This window comes from Martes martes, assembly GCF_963455335.1.
Source record: "Martes martes genome assembly, chromosome: 9".
Taxonomy (NCBI): Eukaryota; Metazoa; Chordata; class Mammalia; order Carnivora; family Mustelidae; genus Martes; species Martes martes.
This window is the reverse complement of record NC_137896.1, coordinates 81694446-81712231: the sequence shown is the minus strand read 5'-3', so window position 1 is coordinate 81712231 and position 17786 is coordinate 81694446. Positions and strand designations below refer to the sequence as shown.

The 17786-nt window shown below is 36.8% G+C and overlaps 1 protein-coding gene across 5 annotated transcripts in view; it reads right to left on the bottom strand.

Moving 5' to 3' along the window:
- Positions 1 to 17786, bottom strand: part of AFTPH (aftiphilin) — a 66353-nt gene that overhangs the window by 40646 nt on the left and 7921 nt on the right. Inside the window, exons 1-2 of one of the 5 annotated variants that reach the window (XM_080813022.1) lie at positions 13990 to 14136; positions 12753 to 12821 (exon numbers count right to left, since the gene is read on the bottom strand). The exons of 3 other annotated variants lie outside the window; for them this stretch is intronic. The gene's annotated coding sequence lies outside the window, so the exon portion shown is untranslated. Of the gene's footprint in view, positions 1 to 12752; positions 13609 to 13989; positions 14137 to 17786 lie in introns of those variants that run through there. One more of the 5 variants, XR_013967383.1, reaches the window with a different exon arrangement.

Genomic DNA, 17786 nt, shown 5'->3' with positions numbered 1-17786 from the left:
TGTAACTAGGTTAAGAACTGCTGCAAAACAGTGCAATTAATATTCATCAATATAAAGTAACTCCCTTGAGTTACCTCTCAATACTCACACCCTCCCCGAAGCCCTAACTCGTGCCAGCCGCTGATCTATCCTCCATCATTGTAATTTTGCTACTTCACAAGTATTACGTACATGGAATTAAAGAATATGTAATTCTCTGAAGTTTTTTTTTTTTATTTGGCTTAATGCCCCTGAGATCCATCCGTGTTGTTGCATGTCAAGAGTTCATTCTTTTTTATGCCAACTAGTCTTCCATTGTATAGCTGCACCACAGTCTGTTTCTCCATTCACTCAATGTAGGACATCTGGATTATTTCTAATCACAAATAATTACAAATACAGCTGCTACGAATATTTATGTACAGACTGTTATGTGAGCACGAGTTTTTAATTTTCTAAGATAAATTCTCAGGAGTGCAAATGCTTGGTTACAGTAAGTATAACTTTATGAGAAACTGCCAAACTGTTTTCCAAAGTTTAATTTTTCAGGGGACAAACTGATCAACTTTTCATTAGTAATTTTCATTATTTTGCTTTCATATAAGCTTGAGATTTAATATTCCTTATTTTTTTTTTTTGCTTTTAGTTGGTTTTCTTTAAATTTAAATTCAATTAGCCAACATACAGTGCATCATTAGTTTCTGATGTAGTGTTCAATGATTCATCTGTTGCTGCAGTTCGTTTTTTTTTTTTCTTAAAGATTTTATTTATTTATTTGACACAGAGAGAGAGATCACAAGTAGGCAGAGAGATAGGGGGAAGCAGGCTCCCTGCTGAGCAGAGAGCCTGATGAGGGGCTCGATCCCAGGACCCTGAGATCATGCCCTGGGCCATGACCTGGGCTGAAAGCAGGGGCTTAACCCATTAAGCCACCCAGGTGCCCCTGCAGTTAGTTTTTAATACACCTAGAATTTATTTTGGTATGTGATCTAAGGCAAAGTAACTTTTTTTCTAAATAGCCAAGCAATTATCATAATCCCATTTACTGAATAATTCTTCCTATACTCATTAGTTCATGGTATCTTCTTTCTATAGACATTTAACTCTCAAATGGAATCTCTATCTGGATTATCCTGTTCCTTTGTAATAAAAAAGTCAAAAGGGCCACAAGACAGATTTACATTAAAAGCAAAGGCAGAATTAACAACAAAAGTCCTAGAATAAAACCAGCCCATAAATTGATACTTCCAATGAACTGAAGCCCAAGGAATATTCCCTGAAATTCACAAGTGCAAAATTAGATACATGAAGAAGTATTTTACTATAAAATTCAGTTTTGTAAACTCAAAAAACAAAACAAAACAACCACTTTCTTCCAACTCTCAGAATAAAATTTCATAAGATTTTCTAACTATAGGAAGAAAGTACCTTAGAAGCCACTTAATTTAATTAGATATGAAGAAAATGAGGCCTATCGGTAAGCAACTTTCCCAAAGGTCATACAGCTGGTTAGTAGATAATGGCTTCAGAATTTTGAGGAGGATCTTTGAGGTCAATGACTGGTCTGTCACTGGGAGTTATTTGAAAGAAATTGAACAGATCATAAGAAAAGAAAAAGACTCCATTGTAATATATCTATTTTAAACTGCCTTCCTTACAAAATCAGCATTATAAAGAAGAAAATGATGGCTTTAATTCTGAATTACCTTCTTTTCTGCTGATTTAAAGAGAAAAGGAAAATAACAGTAAAAGATACATATAAGCCCTACTTTCCTCCTTTGTCCAGAGTCCTGATAACCCCTTCCAATGTTTAGGTATACGGGGTAATTTGACCTCTAACAGTTTCCCCGAGATTATGAAGTTCCTATTTTTAAAAATTCTCTGATCGTTAATGAGTGTGTGGAGAAAAGGCCATTTGCACACACATATTGCTGGTGGGTGTGTAAATTGTTAGAAGGCTTCCAGAAGGCAATCTGGCTATACTATACAAACTGTTTTTTTTTTTTTTTCCTTAAAAGTAAAACAAAATGCTCCAAGGGATTATTTAAGCAAATCATGCTTTGTCCTTCCAGTAGGATACTATGTAGCCATTAATATCATGATTCGTCTTTTTTTTTTTTTAGTTTAAAAACATTCATAATGATGGCAACATGTCAAAAGGACACAAAAGCCAGCTTGAAGGGATTCTCAGTGGTAAAATCAGTGACAACTTGAGCATCAAAATAAAGATAATATTGGATTATAATCTACTGAATAAAAGAATCAACTCTCAGTTCCCAGATATAAATACATAAAATAACTGAAGCTTCAAAATATCTTCCCCAAAATTACTCAATTACAAAGGAAAAAAGTGTAATTTTACAGTGGTGGAGGGTGACACTTCATCAAATGATCAAAGTGAACATCATTAGTAACGGAAATACTGAAATCATGTATTTATCACCTGACAAGATGCAACAAGAACACTGGACCACTCCTGGAATATTGCTGTCCCAAACACACAACCTCAATCTATTCATGAGGAAACTTCAGACAAATTCATATTGAAAGACAGTCTATAAAACAACTGGCCTGTGATCTTCAAAATTATCAATGTCATGAAAATTAAGGAAAACCTTAAGAACTCTTCCAAATTGAAGATGACTAAAGAGACATGACAAGTAAATTCAACACCTGATTTTCAACTGGCTTCCCTTTCTATACAGGTCATTATTGGGATGACTGTGAAACCTGAATAGAGGCCAAGGAGCAATGTGTTGATGCTAATTTCTTGATTTTAAGGGTAGTATTGTGGTTATGCAAGAGAATGTCTTTGGTTGTCAGAAATGCACACTAACATACTTGGGAGAGGTGAAAATAGTAGACACCTGAACACCCTTTGCCTAACTCTCCCTAATGGTGAATCGTATATAGTTCTAGTACAATAGCAACCCTGGAAATTGACCATGTTGGCACAGTACTATTAACTAGACTACAGACCTTATTCAGTCTTCACCTTTATAAAACAAAACAAAAACTTGCATCCACTTGTGTTTGTGTGTAGTTCTGTTCAATTTTATCCTATGTACAGATCGGTGTAACTATCACAACTACCAAGATACAGAACTGCTCCCTCTCCTACACCCCATCCCTGGGCAACCACTGATCTGTTTTCCGCCTCCATAGTTTTGTCATTTCAAAAGTGTTATATAAATGAAATTATATAGTATGAAACCTCTTGAAGGTGACTTTTTTCACTAAGTATAATGCCCTTAAGGTCCATCCTGGTTATTGCATGTTATCAGTAGGTCAATTATTTTTATTGCTAAGTAGTATTCTATGGTACAGATATACCAGTTTGTTCAACTACTCATCAAGTGAATGACATATGGGTTATTTCCGATATTATAAATAGTACATAAACTACATTAATAATATATGTATCAGTAGCATATTTAAATAGTACACATATTAAAGATGATGACAACATTTACGTACAGGTTTTTGTATTAACCTAAGTTCTTATTTTCTGGGACAAGTCCCAAAAGTGTGATTACTGGGCTCTACGGTAAGTGCATGTTTAGTTTTGTAAAAGCCTGCCAAACTATTTTTCAGAGTGCTGTACCATTTTACCTTCCATAATACTCACAATGCTTTACTTTTTTTTTTTTTTTTTAAGACTTTATGTATTTGTCAGAGAGCGTGAGCATACAAGCAGGGAGAGCAGCAGGCTCAACACTGAGCAAAGAGCCTGATGAGGAATGTGGGACTTGATCCCAGGACATGAGCTGAAGGCAGACCCTTAACTGACTGAGTCACCCAGGTGCCCCCATAACACTTTACTTTTTAAAGAACCACCTGTGATGTTTCTTATTAGTACAATCTGTTCATGGTTAACCTACTGCTTTTCTTAAAACTTTTCATTATTTGAAAAATGAAATATTTTACTTAGCTCAGGCTTATTTCAAACTCGGATGTTAAGGAAATACCAAGATCTGAATCAGAAACTTTGTAATCAAACCAACAACACAGAAAATACTTCTTCTTCTTGTCACATCTTGAAAAAGTACTCTCTTTCTCCTTCTAGATGCAACAGGCTCTGTCAGCCTCCCAGACTATGAACATTTCCTCCTTTTTCAAAACGGTGTCACCTACCGATGGGAAGAACTTGGGCTACACATTCCCCTTTAGCAGGTCCTGGCTTTGGTCCAATTCACCCTTCAAAAATCTAAGAGAATGCTATTCTCAAGTTTCAGTCAAGAATGCCAACCAGCCAGTGGGGAGGAGGCTTGAAACTTTCCAACTCAGTAAAATTTGTTAGCTGAAGCATTATGTGTTAATTGAAGTAGCTGTATATGTGCTGCCGAAGCGAGCACGAAGTAGCTGTATGACGAATTAGCATATTAAGTTTGACTTAAGACAAATTCTCCTTTTTTAAACACAGAAAATATGGACTTTAAATGGTTATTCCTTACTTAACAGGAAAAAGAGCTAGATGAGCTACTTTAATACTGTGTCTGGCACATAGCAACCTTAATAAATATTTCTTCATCCCTCTTAATGGACTACTTACTTCATACCACAAGAAATTCTCTAATTTTATAAACTTAACAAACACATGCACGTGAGTATGTGTGTGTAGGAAGCTGTGTTTAACTTCCCATTTTGATGCCTGCTTATTCCAAGACCTCTTAAACAAGTAATTGTTTAAACAAGTAATGGGGGTATCTAGGAAAGATTCAAGCTACAGGATACACAAAAAGTAGACATGGGGCTTTCATGCTTGGGTAATAAATGGGGTATCCCGAAGTTAGTTAGAGCATGCAGATAGAGAATTTGGCACACCTTCTACACTTTGGAGATCTATCAGAAATCACATCCTTAATACAGAGCCTAGGGGACAACATAAGTGAAAAACAGTAAATAAAAATGCAAACCAAAGATCATCTTCAGGGTTACAAACCATGAAAACCAAAGGATCTTCAGTTTGGTAATTCTTACAGGAGTCCAATACAGAGGGGCCAGGGGAATAATCCACAATCCTAGTAGCAATCAGCAGTGGAACCCTGAGTCCTGTGCCAGATTAGCAGCCAGGGTAATAAGGCATACAATGGGTGAAAGTGATTCAATATTAATCTCTCACAAGAAAAGAAGTTGCACCTGCTCAAGGAGTTCTAGCCTCAGGTCTGAAATGGTCATGGAAAAGAAGAGGTGGTAGGTCTGTAGGTTGAAAACCCTTGGGTCAAGTGGAAAGGTAGGCTTGGTAACACAGAGGAATGAAAGGAGGAATGGGGCTAACTATCTTCTAAAACTACCTGGCAATTTAAAAATAGTTTCCCAGGGACGCCTGGGTGGCTCAGTTGGTTAAGCAGCTGCCTTCGGCTCAGGTCATGATCCTGGTGTCCTGGGATCGAGTCCCGCATCGGGCTCCTTGCTCCGCAGGGAGCCTGCTTCTCCCTCTGCCACTCTGTCTGCCTGTGCTCGCTCGCTCTCTCTCTCTCTCTGACAAATAATAAAAAAAAAAAAAAAATAGTTTCCCATAAAGGAACAAAGTTGGAGCACTTAAGTTACCAGATATCAAGACCTAGTTTAAAGCTATGTGTCATGTGATAACAAAGATGCCACTGCAGTGTGGAGGGGGAAAGGACAAGCCTTTTTTTTTTTTTTTTTAAACAAATTGTGCTGGATCAAGTGAATACCTACACAAGGGGAACAAATCTTTGATTCTACATAATAACTCACAGAAAAATCAGCTCCAGACAGGCTGTAGGCCTAAATGTGAAAGATGTGAAAACAATCAATGTTCTAGAAGAGAACTTAAGAGATTATTTTCATGACCTTAGAGAAGGCAAGCTGTTTTAAATAGGGCATAGAAAGCAATAATCATAAAAGAGAAAAATGATACATTGGACTTCATTAAGATTTAAAACTTCTGTTCACCTAAAGAACAACATTAAGAGGGGTGCCTGAGTGGCTCAGTGGATTAAGCCTCTGCCTTCAGCTCAGGTCATGATCTCAGGGTCCTGGGATCGAGCCCAGCATCAGGCTCTCTGCTCAGCAGGGAGCCTGCTTCCCCATCTCTCTCTGCCTGTCTCTCTGCCTACTTGTGATCTCCCTCTCTGTCACATAAATAAAAAAAATCTTAAAAAACAACCCCAAACGTTAAGAGAGTGAAAAGGCAAGCCACTGCCTGGGAGAAGGTATCTGTGGTACACATAACTGTCAAAGAACTCATAGTCAGAATATATACAGAATTCCTACAAATCAATGTGAGACAACCCAACAGAAAAATGGCCAAATACTAAAACAGGTAAACCACAAAAGAGATTATCCAAACAGCCAGTGAGCATAAGAAAAGTCATCAGGGAAAATGCACACTAAAACCACAGTAAGACACTACTATACACCCACAAGAACAGCTAAAATTAAAACAATTTTAATCATAGCTACCAATGGCAACAATATGAACAACTGGTATTCTCATACTTTAATGGCTGGAGTGTAAACTGGTATACCCATTTGGAAAACTGGCAGTATTTACTAACACTGTATCAGGTATGTACTTCACAAAAGTGAGTACATATAGGCACTGAAGGCATGTACAAGACTGTTCATGACTTTATTTTTAGCTAAAAATAACTCAAGTGTCCATCAGCAGAATGGTTAAAATGAATCATGGCACTTATATATATATATATATATATAATGTATCTATATATAATACATATACAATGGCATACATTATGGATTATTATTACATTTTAAAACATGGATGGGGATGCCTGGGTGGCTCAGCTGGTTGGGCCACTGCCTTCGGCTCAGGTCATGAGCCCAGAGGTCCTGGGATCGAGTCCCGCATGGGGCTCCTTGCTCAGTGGGGAGCCTGCTTCTCTCTCTGCCTCTGCCTGCCGCTCTGCCTGCTTGTGTTCTCCCTCCCTCTCTCTCTCTCTGACAAATAAATAAATAAAATCTTTAAAAAAAAAATAAATAAAAACATGGATGACTGGAGCGCCTGGGCGGTGCAGTGGGTTAAGCCTTTGCCTTTGGCTCAGTTCATGGTCTCAGGGTCCTGGGATCGAGCCCCGCATCGGGCTTTCTGCTCAGCGGGGAGCCTGCTTCTCTCTTTCTCTCTCTCTCTCTCTCTGCCTACTTGTGATCTCTGTCAAGTGAATAAATAAATAAATCTTTTTAAAAAATCGATGACTATCACAGACATGATGTATCAAAGAAACCAGATATATACACACACAAAATATATATTGTGTGATTCCATTTCTGGGAATGGCAAAACTAAACTACAGTGATAATTCAGAATAGGGGTACCTATAGCAAGTACAATATTGACTGGAAGGGGGTATAAAAGAACCTGGTGCGTGCTAATAATGTTGTTATCTCTTGATCCTAGTACTAGTTACATAGGCACATATATTTGTAAAAATTCATCCCATTATACATTTAAGACTTGTACACTTTGCTGTATGTATGCTACAATAAAAAACAAAAAGTGTTTCTCAGAAAATCAACATACTTATATTAACAACAATTATATTACAAGTGAATGCATACGGGACCATAATAATAAGCATACCATGCTACTAAAAAAGTTTTGCTTATTTATACTTTGCCTACCTCTGAGATTTAAGGTGATATATGTATGTCTCAAAAGGTAGCATGGTATAGGAGAAAGATCTTGGACTTGGAGTCAGATAGATACTAGGTTCAGATTCCAGTTTCCTCATTTACTAATTATGTGAGTTTGCCTTCCTTGAGCTTTAGTTTCCTATCTATAAAGGTTAGCAGTTTCTCCCTTTCAATGCTGTTGTGAGGATTACAGATAACAGACCTTCAGTACCTGGCACATTCTGTACCTCAGCAAATTATCAACTATCATTACATTTTAACTTATACCAAGTTTGTGGTTCAAACCATAATCTACCCTTAACAAAAATCTAAGCCAATGTTTGCTTAGTTGCCAAAAACATTCACATGACTCTGCATATACTTTAAAAGGTCAATGAAAGAATAAGTCCCTTAAGAAAAATATTACTAACCACACTAAAGATACAGGACATTGCCTATATTGCCAATTTCTAGAACCCATTCCTGGAAAATATGAAACAATACTCAAGGTTGAAGGACTGAAACCATAGCCTCTGAACCACTGGTAGTTCAGAGGCTAGTAGTAGTCTATTAAAGGAATCAAGGTTTTGATGAGGAACAGGACAATACGACCCAGAAGTCCTCTCTAGGAACTTGAAGTAAACTGGTTGTAGATACTATCCATTTAGAGAAAAGACCACAAGAATAAAGGCTTCTAAGAAGGTACCTGGTTGGGATGGAAAGGATTCCATGTATTCCTCTAAGATAGAGTTCATCCTTGACCACCCCTTTATCCTCCATCATTCACATAGAGTGTTAACGATCTTAAGGGTCTCTGGGCTCACATTTGGTGGTAGAGGTAAGGTCTCTGAGAGGCCCTTTAGGAATTTCCCAGATTCAAACACTGAGAGAACCTTCCAGACAAGCTAAAAACTCACCAGGAAAGAAACTCTCATGTTTTACAGGGCACCAGCCAAGCTGCATCAATGTGTACATCAACTTTCAAGGCCAGATAAGCACACCCAGATTATACCATCCCCAGCTTTATTGAGGACCTTACACTCCAAATTTAGTTTTACTGGACTGGAATGTGGGTGGGGGTAATGGAGAACACATATAAGCAGAAGGATGGTGGTAAGAAAAAAGACAGGACAGACAACCATGTCTGAAGTTGTGCTACAAGCTTTAAGTAGTACAAACTTCACCACCAAGGTTTAGTTAACAGATCACACACACAAAAAAACTATTATCTTCTTACCATGATGTCTAAGGTTTTTAATGAGTCACTTGTCAAATCATTTGGGCGAGTGATGGGGAAAAAAATGTGTATTTTCTTTAGAAAAATGAATGAAAATGTTACATAAGCAATTAACAACATTGATTTGCATTACAAATGTTGCCTGCTATTCCAGTAGTTCAAATTATTCAAATCTTTACTGTAATATCCTCACAGGAGTTTTAAGATAACTATCAAAACATACTGTCAATGAATCTGCCCAGCCTACATTCTGTTTAAGAGTCATCTCATTAGCTTGTCTCAGAAAGAGCCCTTCTTCTGAGTGATGCGAAGATACAGATTTTAGTTAACTTTCTGGCTTTTGATACATCTAGAGATGACTGGACCATGCGTGATGTCATAGAAGTTTTCATGCTTCTAAAACTGAAAATCTACAAGAATAATTATCTTCATTTTTCCTTTTTGAGTGATTTGTCCTCAGCATATTCTATTAGCTCTATGGTCGTTAACAAAACAAGGAAAGCCCCTAAAAAGAGATGCTTTTTAGCTAAGAATTGAGAAAAGTTTTGTTGTTGTTTTTTGTAGGACTACGTTCAACATAAGCTGCAAACTTAAGGCTATTTAATCAAATTTCCATTAATTCTGAAGCTGAGTATTTTTAAGAGATCTTGTAATTCCTTATAAACTTGCCAATTTAAAAACAAAAATCCAAGACATCACAGACATCAACTGCCAACACTCAGTATTGTTTAAAATATTTGTTGAGGGGTGTCTGGGAGGCTCAGTTGGTTAAGCGTCTGCCTTCAGCTCAAGTCATGATCTCAGGGTCCTGGGATTGAGTCCCTCGTGGGGCGGACTCCCTGCTGAGCCAGGAGTCTGCTTCTCCCTCTCCCTCCGCCCCTCCACCCTGCTCGTGCTTTCTCTCTCTCACTCACTCAAAAAATAAATAAAATCTAAATAAATAAATAAAACATTCATTCAACAAATAGTATATTCCAAGTGCTTTCATTTTCTGCTTACACCAATATCAAGTTAACATTTACTCAATGCTATGTGTTGAAACTATGTGAAAAGCATTCATGAATTATTTCTCATATTATTATAATTATTTCTCATATTATGCGATGAGGTAGGGATTATTGTCTTCGTTTTACAAATAAAAGCTTACAAAGGCTAAATAGTCCCTCATGGTAGTGTAATTACTAAGTGGTGAATCAGTCACAAGCTAATAAAATAATTGAAAAATGTCTTATTGCAGAAATAATTGAGAGCAAATACTAGAATTACAAGAATCATCCCTTAAAGGTTTCTGAGTTGTTCAGAAAAAAGTTTCTGAAACTTCCACAATAATCTGGAAGGAGAAAAAAGATGCTTACAACCTAATAACCAACAAAAATGCCAAGAGGTGAGTGTTTTCTTTTAGTATTAATGTACATAGTAGTAAAAATGTGGTGAAAAATGAAACAAGCGGCAAAATATCTTTATAACTAAGCTGATTACCCTCAAAAGGCCAGACTGCCAAAAATGACAACCAAATTTTGTCTTCCCGGTTTTGATGTCAATAAGGATGATTCACAAAAGTACAAATATCATATGTACAATGTAAATGAGGACATAAGCAGCAACTCACATTCACTCTTCAATGAATGTTGCTAAATAGCAGTAAGAGTCACCATTTTACAAAAGGCAGTTTTCAAAAATTCCTAAGAAAGAGCTTTCCTTTTACTGTGTATTTAACTTTTTACATTAATCCGTAAGGCTTTTTATTTGTGTTTGTATGGTTCCGCAGTAAAAATTAAACAAGATAAATAAAAACATCTGAAACTGTTTTACCTTTAATTCATTATATCAACTAACCATATTTGAGATTACTAGCTATTATTTCCCAAAAGGTCCTTCAACGTGAAAATGAATAAATGATATTGGATAGCTGCTGATAACAAAGACAATGAAATGGAAGCAGCAGTGAGGATAGATGCATTAGCCCTGGGAAACATTTTTTTCCCCAGTACTTTCTGCTCTTACTATAGTTACAGAATAAATTAGCCACTCTAATTTTCCCTCTAATAACCCCGAACCTTTAAAACAATGAAAACAGAATCTAAAAGCAGGAACTACTTCAGTTTCATGTCCTTTCACTAAAATCTTGCTTACATCTACAATATTGTCTACAGATAACCCCTGGACCTTCTGTTCTCTGAATTGCTTGCTCAGAGGACCCTTTGAATTTCTCCATTACTACTGATGCTTTCTCATCAAGCTTGTGAAGGTTCAAGAGTCTTCCAATCTCAAAACAAATCAGAGCAAAACAAAACAACTTCCTCCCTTCTGTGTCCTTCTACCTCCCCTCCTCCTCATCATATCAAGCTGCTTTTTGCTATCTCTACTTCCTAACCTCCCACTCACTCCCTCAACCCAGCACAATCTGGCTTCTGTCCTACCACTCCACTGAAACTGCTCTTGCAAGAGGTACTTTACTCGAGCTCAAAAGACTGGAAATGTTGTGCAGGAATAGGCAGGCCTCTGTTGTCGGCCACTGCATCCTCAGGGCCTGGTGCACAGGAGGAACTGAACACACGATTATTGTTCTTGCTGGGACATTTACTCCAATGACCACTTGTGAACTGTCCCCTCCTCCACCTCGCACTAGGTTTCTAAACCCAGCTCTGGTGCTCCACCATGTCAGGAAACACCAAAGTTCAGTTAAGGTTAAGTAAGTGTGATCTGAGACAGGCTGGTCTGAAATGTAACACATGTAAAAGAGAGCAAACCCAATCATTTGTGCTGCACCTGTTTGAAAAAAGAGTATGTTGAGAGGGATAGTACTTATATGCAAGCTAGGAGAAAAAAAAATCAGCTGAAGGACAAATTTTTGTTGATGCGTTTTGTACAGACCAACTAGTATGACTCTCTGATTTGAGGCAGTTTCACACCCTAAGTGGAGGTGTCAGCTGGTGTCTCCGAAGCGTGATGCGACTCTGGATGGCCCAACTAATTTCCCCTGCTCTTGTTCTCTGCTCCCAGCAACTTTAATGCTCCATGTAAAATTTCCCACAGATTTGCAATCAGCCGGCATGAATAGCTGACATGTTTTGAAAGAAATTTCTTGCTGTAAAGCTTTAGATTTAAATTCTGGCCAAGACTGATGAGTTTAAACCTCAAGATCCCATGGTATTCTGAAAAAAATAAAAACCCAAAACACAAAACCTACTCTGTGGACTTTCAAAACAGAAACCGCCCCCCTCTAGTCTGTAACTAAAATACATACATGTTGGCAGGTCTTTGGCAGCTGCCCTTCCTGATAGTGCTACTCTCTACTAAATGCCTACTATGAGAGCAGCTCACCTTTTAGAGAAAAAACCATCTAGTATAGTTCTAAAATTGCAACCAAATGCAGTTAGAATTCAATTATCTGAGCTAATGAGAAAGGGTGCTGTGTCCTACATAACCTATAACTTACAAATTTGGCTTTAAAATATGACCTATGTAACAGCAGATTTACCTCACAAATTGTCTTTGCCAAGTGCTATTTGTTACTTTAATTTGTTCCCTGACCACCCATCAATTGAGAAAAAGATAACCTAGAAACATGTGAGAAGGAAACCAGATGATGAACCAGACTTAAAAATAGCCATAAATCATCCACAAATAGCAACAAATAATGACATTCTTGGGTGAGTTATTATAAAACAAAAGTTTTGTATATGTGAAAAATCAAATATAAACACACTCCAAAACAGTGCTCAGGAGTGTATGTGTGTGTGGTATACACAGGTAATGCCACAAGTAGGTCCCCTATACTGATAACCTTCACGGAAACTATGGAAGGAATTTTCTTAGCAAACAAATTCTAGGTGGTTGACCTTTCAATAGTGTTGTTTCTTGGTTTAAAGTTTTACTTTCTCCTGAGAGGTAGAAAGGCTAAAGGGTAAAAAGAATTTCACCAAACAGTACTTACCCTTATTCTCTGGGTACTCTTGATAGTTCTATACCATTTTTTCTTAAAAGCTGGTCAGGATCACCTAAACTGATTTTATAAACTTAAATTTATAAACCAGGAATAGGTCAAAATGCAAAGTAAAAAAAAAAAAAAAAACAACGAAACAAAAAAGACAAGAAGGACACTGAAGAATTTAACAAAAATGACCAAAACTCACAGTCAATTTCCTCTAAATACTATTAGTACCACTAAGGTTAGCGAAACGCAGGTCCCTCTATATAGATGTTATGAACAATGTCAAGTAATCAATAAAAAAAAAACCTGGAAATTTGCCCATATTTTTTACCTTCAAGCTATTTAAGCAGTAGGATTTAAGCGGACTTAAAACTTCTGCAGTACTTCTATTGTATTTTCTAAAACATCTATTCTCCTATGATCAGTTTTATAGGAAGCTCATTTTATAGTCTTGTAGGCATTGCTTAAAGTTTGCTACAAGAAAAAAAACCCTCAAAATTATCTCTGTGCAAAATCTTAGCACAGAATTTGTGTTAATAATGTATGTCTATAACAAGAACTGTTTGCATGCATCAATTTTGTTCAAGATTTAATCCCCCTCACAATAATACCATCATTCTCTTTCCTTCTGATCCACTTCCTCTAAATCCAATTACTGCTTCCAGCATGTAAGAGGAGGGAACAGAGCTTCTTTCAAAACAAAGAACTCCTCCTTCATCTAGTGCTTACAATGACAAAATGCATTCTTAAATTACATTATTTGAATGAACTAAGTAATTTGATAAAAATGAAAGTATTCATTTTCTCTTCACAGAATTTTACACATAGTAATAAAAAATACTATTTGTTTTTCAAATTCATACTACCCCCAAACTAGGAAGCAAGCCACTTTAAGAATAAAATTAAAGACACTATTGGTGGGAGTAAATGTTGGTTCATACTCCAGGCAATTCTGCAATATACCAAAAATTTTAATGCATATTTTTTGGACTAAACAATTTCATCCACAAAAATGCATCCTATAGAAGGATTCACAGAAGTATATAAAGATCATTCCCCAAAAATGTTAACTCCTACACAGTTTAAAAAGCAAATGAAAATAACAAATATTTATCAATAAGGAATGGGGTAAATAAAAAATATAGACTATATTACTAATTGGGAAATGTTTCTATAACACATTTTTAAGTGAAAAAAACATTTCTGAAAGGCATTCTCTCTTGATTCTCCTCTTACTTACCACAGCCTTCTCCTCCTTCAATGGATCTGCTTCTTTTGCTTGCCTCTCAAATTTCAGTGTCTCCCAGGCCTCGCCCTCCCCATATTCTTATCCTGGAGAGATCTCATCCACCTTTTGTTTTTATAGGTTCATAATACCGAAACCCCTATCTATCTACAGGCTGCCCAACCTCCAGATCTGTCTACCCAAATGCCTTTCTGAGTATCTCTACTTGGATGTCCCAAAGATAGCTCATATTCTCCAATTCCAAAACTGAAGTTAACCTCTACTCAAAGAACAGAAACCACTTCTTCCTACACAACATTCTGAATTCTAAGTCCAGAAATCTGAGTGTTATCCCTGACCACTCCCCCTTTGCCATCCCCATTCCATGAATTAAATCAACCACAAATTAAATCTTCTATATTGCTTACTATATTTGTTTTAATATCCCCTGACCAATAGCTCATTTAAGGGCCTTATTATTTTTGGCCAGGATTAGTACAGTCTACTTGAAACTCTTATCTTATCCAACATGGCTAAGATACTCTCTCTTTGCTCCAGTCAGACAGACGTACCCCCTGGTTCCTCCACTGGCACTGTTTCCTCTAGGTTGTTACATGTCTTTTTTCTAACTTCCTGTCCTTACCTGTTTGGAGAACCCATTTACTATACCTTCAAACCTTATTCAGTCATGAAGTTTTCTGTGAAATGAGATCACCAATACTTATCAAGGTGTTATGTCATAGGTACTATGCTTGGTGCGAATCATACACTATCCAATTTAATCTCAACCACCCATTGTTATAGAGGAATAAAACAGACTCAGAGAGGTCAAATAATCTGCTCAAGGTCCCATAAAGACTAAGTATGGAAAGTAGGGCTTTAACATTACAGCCAGTATTCTTTTCACTATGTCAGTTTGCCTTTCTGAATTAATTAATCCTTCTTTATATCTACATCTTTTATTACATCCGACAAAGTAAATCAAATTTGTTTCTATGTTTTTCTCTTCCAATAGCCTATACACCCACACTACTCAATCTTAGCTCTGTATTGTTTTCCTTTTTTCATAGAACAGGTGGACCTAAAGATCAGTATTTTTCAAAAAGTTTGAAAGATGGTGCTGATTGTCAGCAAAAATTGAGAGCCACTGAGTTATATTTCCAGACGATAAGACTATCACCAGGGGCATCTGGGTGGCTCAGTGGGTTAAAGCCTCTACCTTCAGCTCAGGTCATGATCTCAGGGTACTGGGATCGAGCCCCACACTGGGCTCCCTGCTCACTGGGGAGCCTGCTTTCCTCTCTCTTTGCCTGCTTCTCTGCCTACTTGTGATCTCTGTCAAATAAATAAATAAAATCTTAAAAAAAAAAGGGGGGGGGGTGCCTGGGTGGCTCAGTGGGTTAAAGCCTCTGCCTTCGGCTCAGGTCATGATCTCACTGGGATTGAGCCCCGCATCGGGCTCTCTGCTCAGCAGGGAGCCTGCTTCCCTTCCCCTCTCTCTCTGCCTGCTTCTCTGCCTACTTGTGATCTCTGTCAAATAAATAAAATCTTAAAAAAAAAAAAAAAAGACTATCACCGGACTTTTTACCTTGGGGATGACATAAATGTCTGTAAACTTCACTGCTGAACTCACTGATATAGGTAAATCAATGAAACTGTAATTTTTCTTTTTTTTTTTTTTTTTTTTTTTTTTTAAGATTTTATTTATTTATTTGACAGAGAGAGATCAGAAGTAGGCAGAGAGGCAGAGAGAGAGAGAGAGGAGGAAGCAGGCTCCCTGCTGAGCAGAGAGCCCGATGCGGGACTCGATCCCAGGATCCTGAGATCATGACCTGAGCCGAAGGCAGAGGCTTAACCCACTGAGCCACCCAGGCGCCCGAAACTGTAATTTTTCTTATAAAAAGTTTTCCTCTACTTAAAATGATTTAACTGTATAAATGTTTCTTAAAGTTCTGTCATACACATTTATCTGAGAGTATCACAAAGAAATTTCACACTCAAGATTTAAAAGAGTTCACAATATAAAATTTTTGATATTTTTCTTAAATGAAACTTGGAAAATTTCCTTAAAGTATCAAATTTAAATTACTGCAATAATCCTTGAAACAGATGCAATTATGTATATAATTTAAATGTTATAGAACCCCACAAAAAAAATGTTATAGAACCCTTGGAAAAAATAATGTTTAAAAAAATTAATCCGTTTCACTTGCAGCTGAATATTAAGAAATGAATGTGAACAGCAACAACAGAAACTTTTCTCTACTTTCAGAAACCAAGATCACTGGTAATCTGATTAAAATCTATACTTTTTATTTAGGTGCAACACTTGCACTGTTTCAGGAAAACTTCTGAAACCTAATGTGATGAAAAGCTGTCATTTGCTGGCTCATTATGATATAGCGGAATGCATCTGCAATATGAAAGAAGTAAGAAAAAATGATGACTTGACTATAGGTAAAAAGTAATGAATATTCTTTTTTTTTTTTTAAAAAGTAATGAATATTCAAACATTCCAGTTTGGGCTTCAGGAAAGAGAAAATTTGGATGTGATACCTGAAACTCTTGGTATTTCTTCTTTTTTTAAGGAACAAAGATGCTATTAAAACTATCCAGTACAAAGAGTTAATTTATCTCTTAATGTAAGGTCATTACTTTTTATAAATAGCTACCAAAAACAAAAGCCATAAGAAAAGAAATTAATGCCTTAGATTTTGAGTGTCACTGTAGCAGAAATATTTTACCTGAAAATACTCCAGGTCAACATTTCTACATCCAAATAATAAACAATTAAGATGAGAGATGATTAACCACAGCAAAATAGAAAATACTACAAAACATTAGCAATGACTAAAAAGAAAACAACAACAAAAACACCCACCTTGGAGGGTATGTGAGGCAGAAACATTATTCACTTTATCTCTTTAAACAACCGTGGTCTCATTAAGATATATGCAAATATCAAAGATCCTATTCCGAGAAGTCTCGCTTTGAAAAGTATCATTTAAAGTTAACATTTAGGGGCACATGGGTGGCTCAGTAAGTTAAGCATCTACCTTTGACTCAGGTCATGATTGGGATAAGTCCCATGTTGGGCACTCTGCTCCTCGGGGAGCCTGCATCACTGTCTCCCTCTGCCTACTGCTCTGCCTACTTGTGCTCTATCTCTCTGTCAAAAAAAAAAAAAAGAAAGAAAGAAAGAAAAAGAAAAGCCAAAACAAAACAAAACAACCCCAAAACTTAAAGTTAACATTTAAAGACTAATAAGATGTGAATTAAGAATCATATCCTCTATTACCTAAACAAAGAATTGTTAAATTTAACATAAAAATTCAATGTTAGCAATGCAGAATTTTTACATTTGTTGTTAAATCTGTTAGGTATTTTTTTTTTTAAGATTTTATTTATTTATTTGAGAGACAGAGATCACAAGTAGGCAGAGAGGCAGGCAGAGAGAGAGAGAGGGAAGCAGGCTCCCTGCTGAGCAGAGAGCCCGATGCGGGGCTCGATCCCATGACCCTGGGATCATGACCTGAGCCGAAGGCAGAGGCCTTAACCCACTGAGCCACCCAGCTGCCCCTCTGTTAGGTATTTTATTTATCTTTTTTTTTTTGCTGCTCATGTAAAATGGGGTCTCCACTTCCATCTTATTTTCTAACTGCTGAGTACTATTTATAAAATTGAAAGTTCCTGTTACTTGTAAAATTTACCATCACAACATAAGTAAACTGGAATAGTCTGACCATTTCCTTCCCAATTCTTATGTCTCTCTTTTTCTTTATTGTGTTGGCTAATGCCTCCAATACCAAATC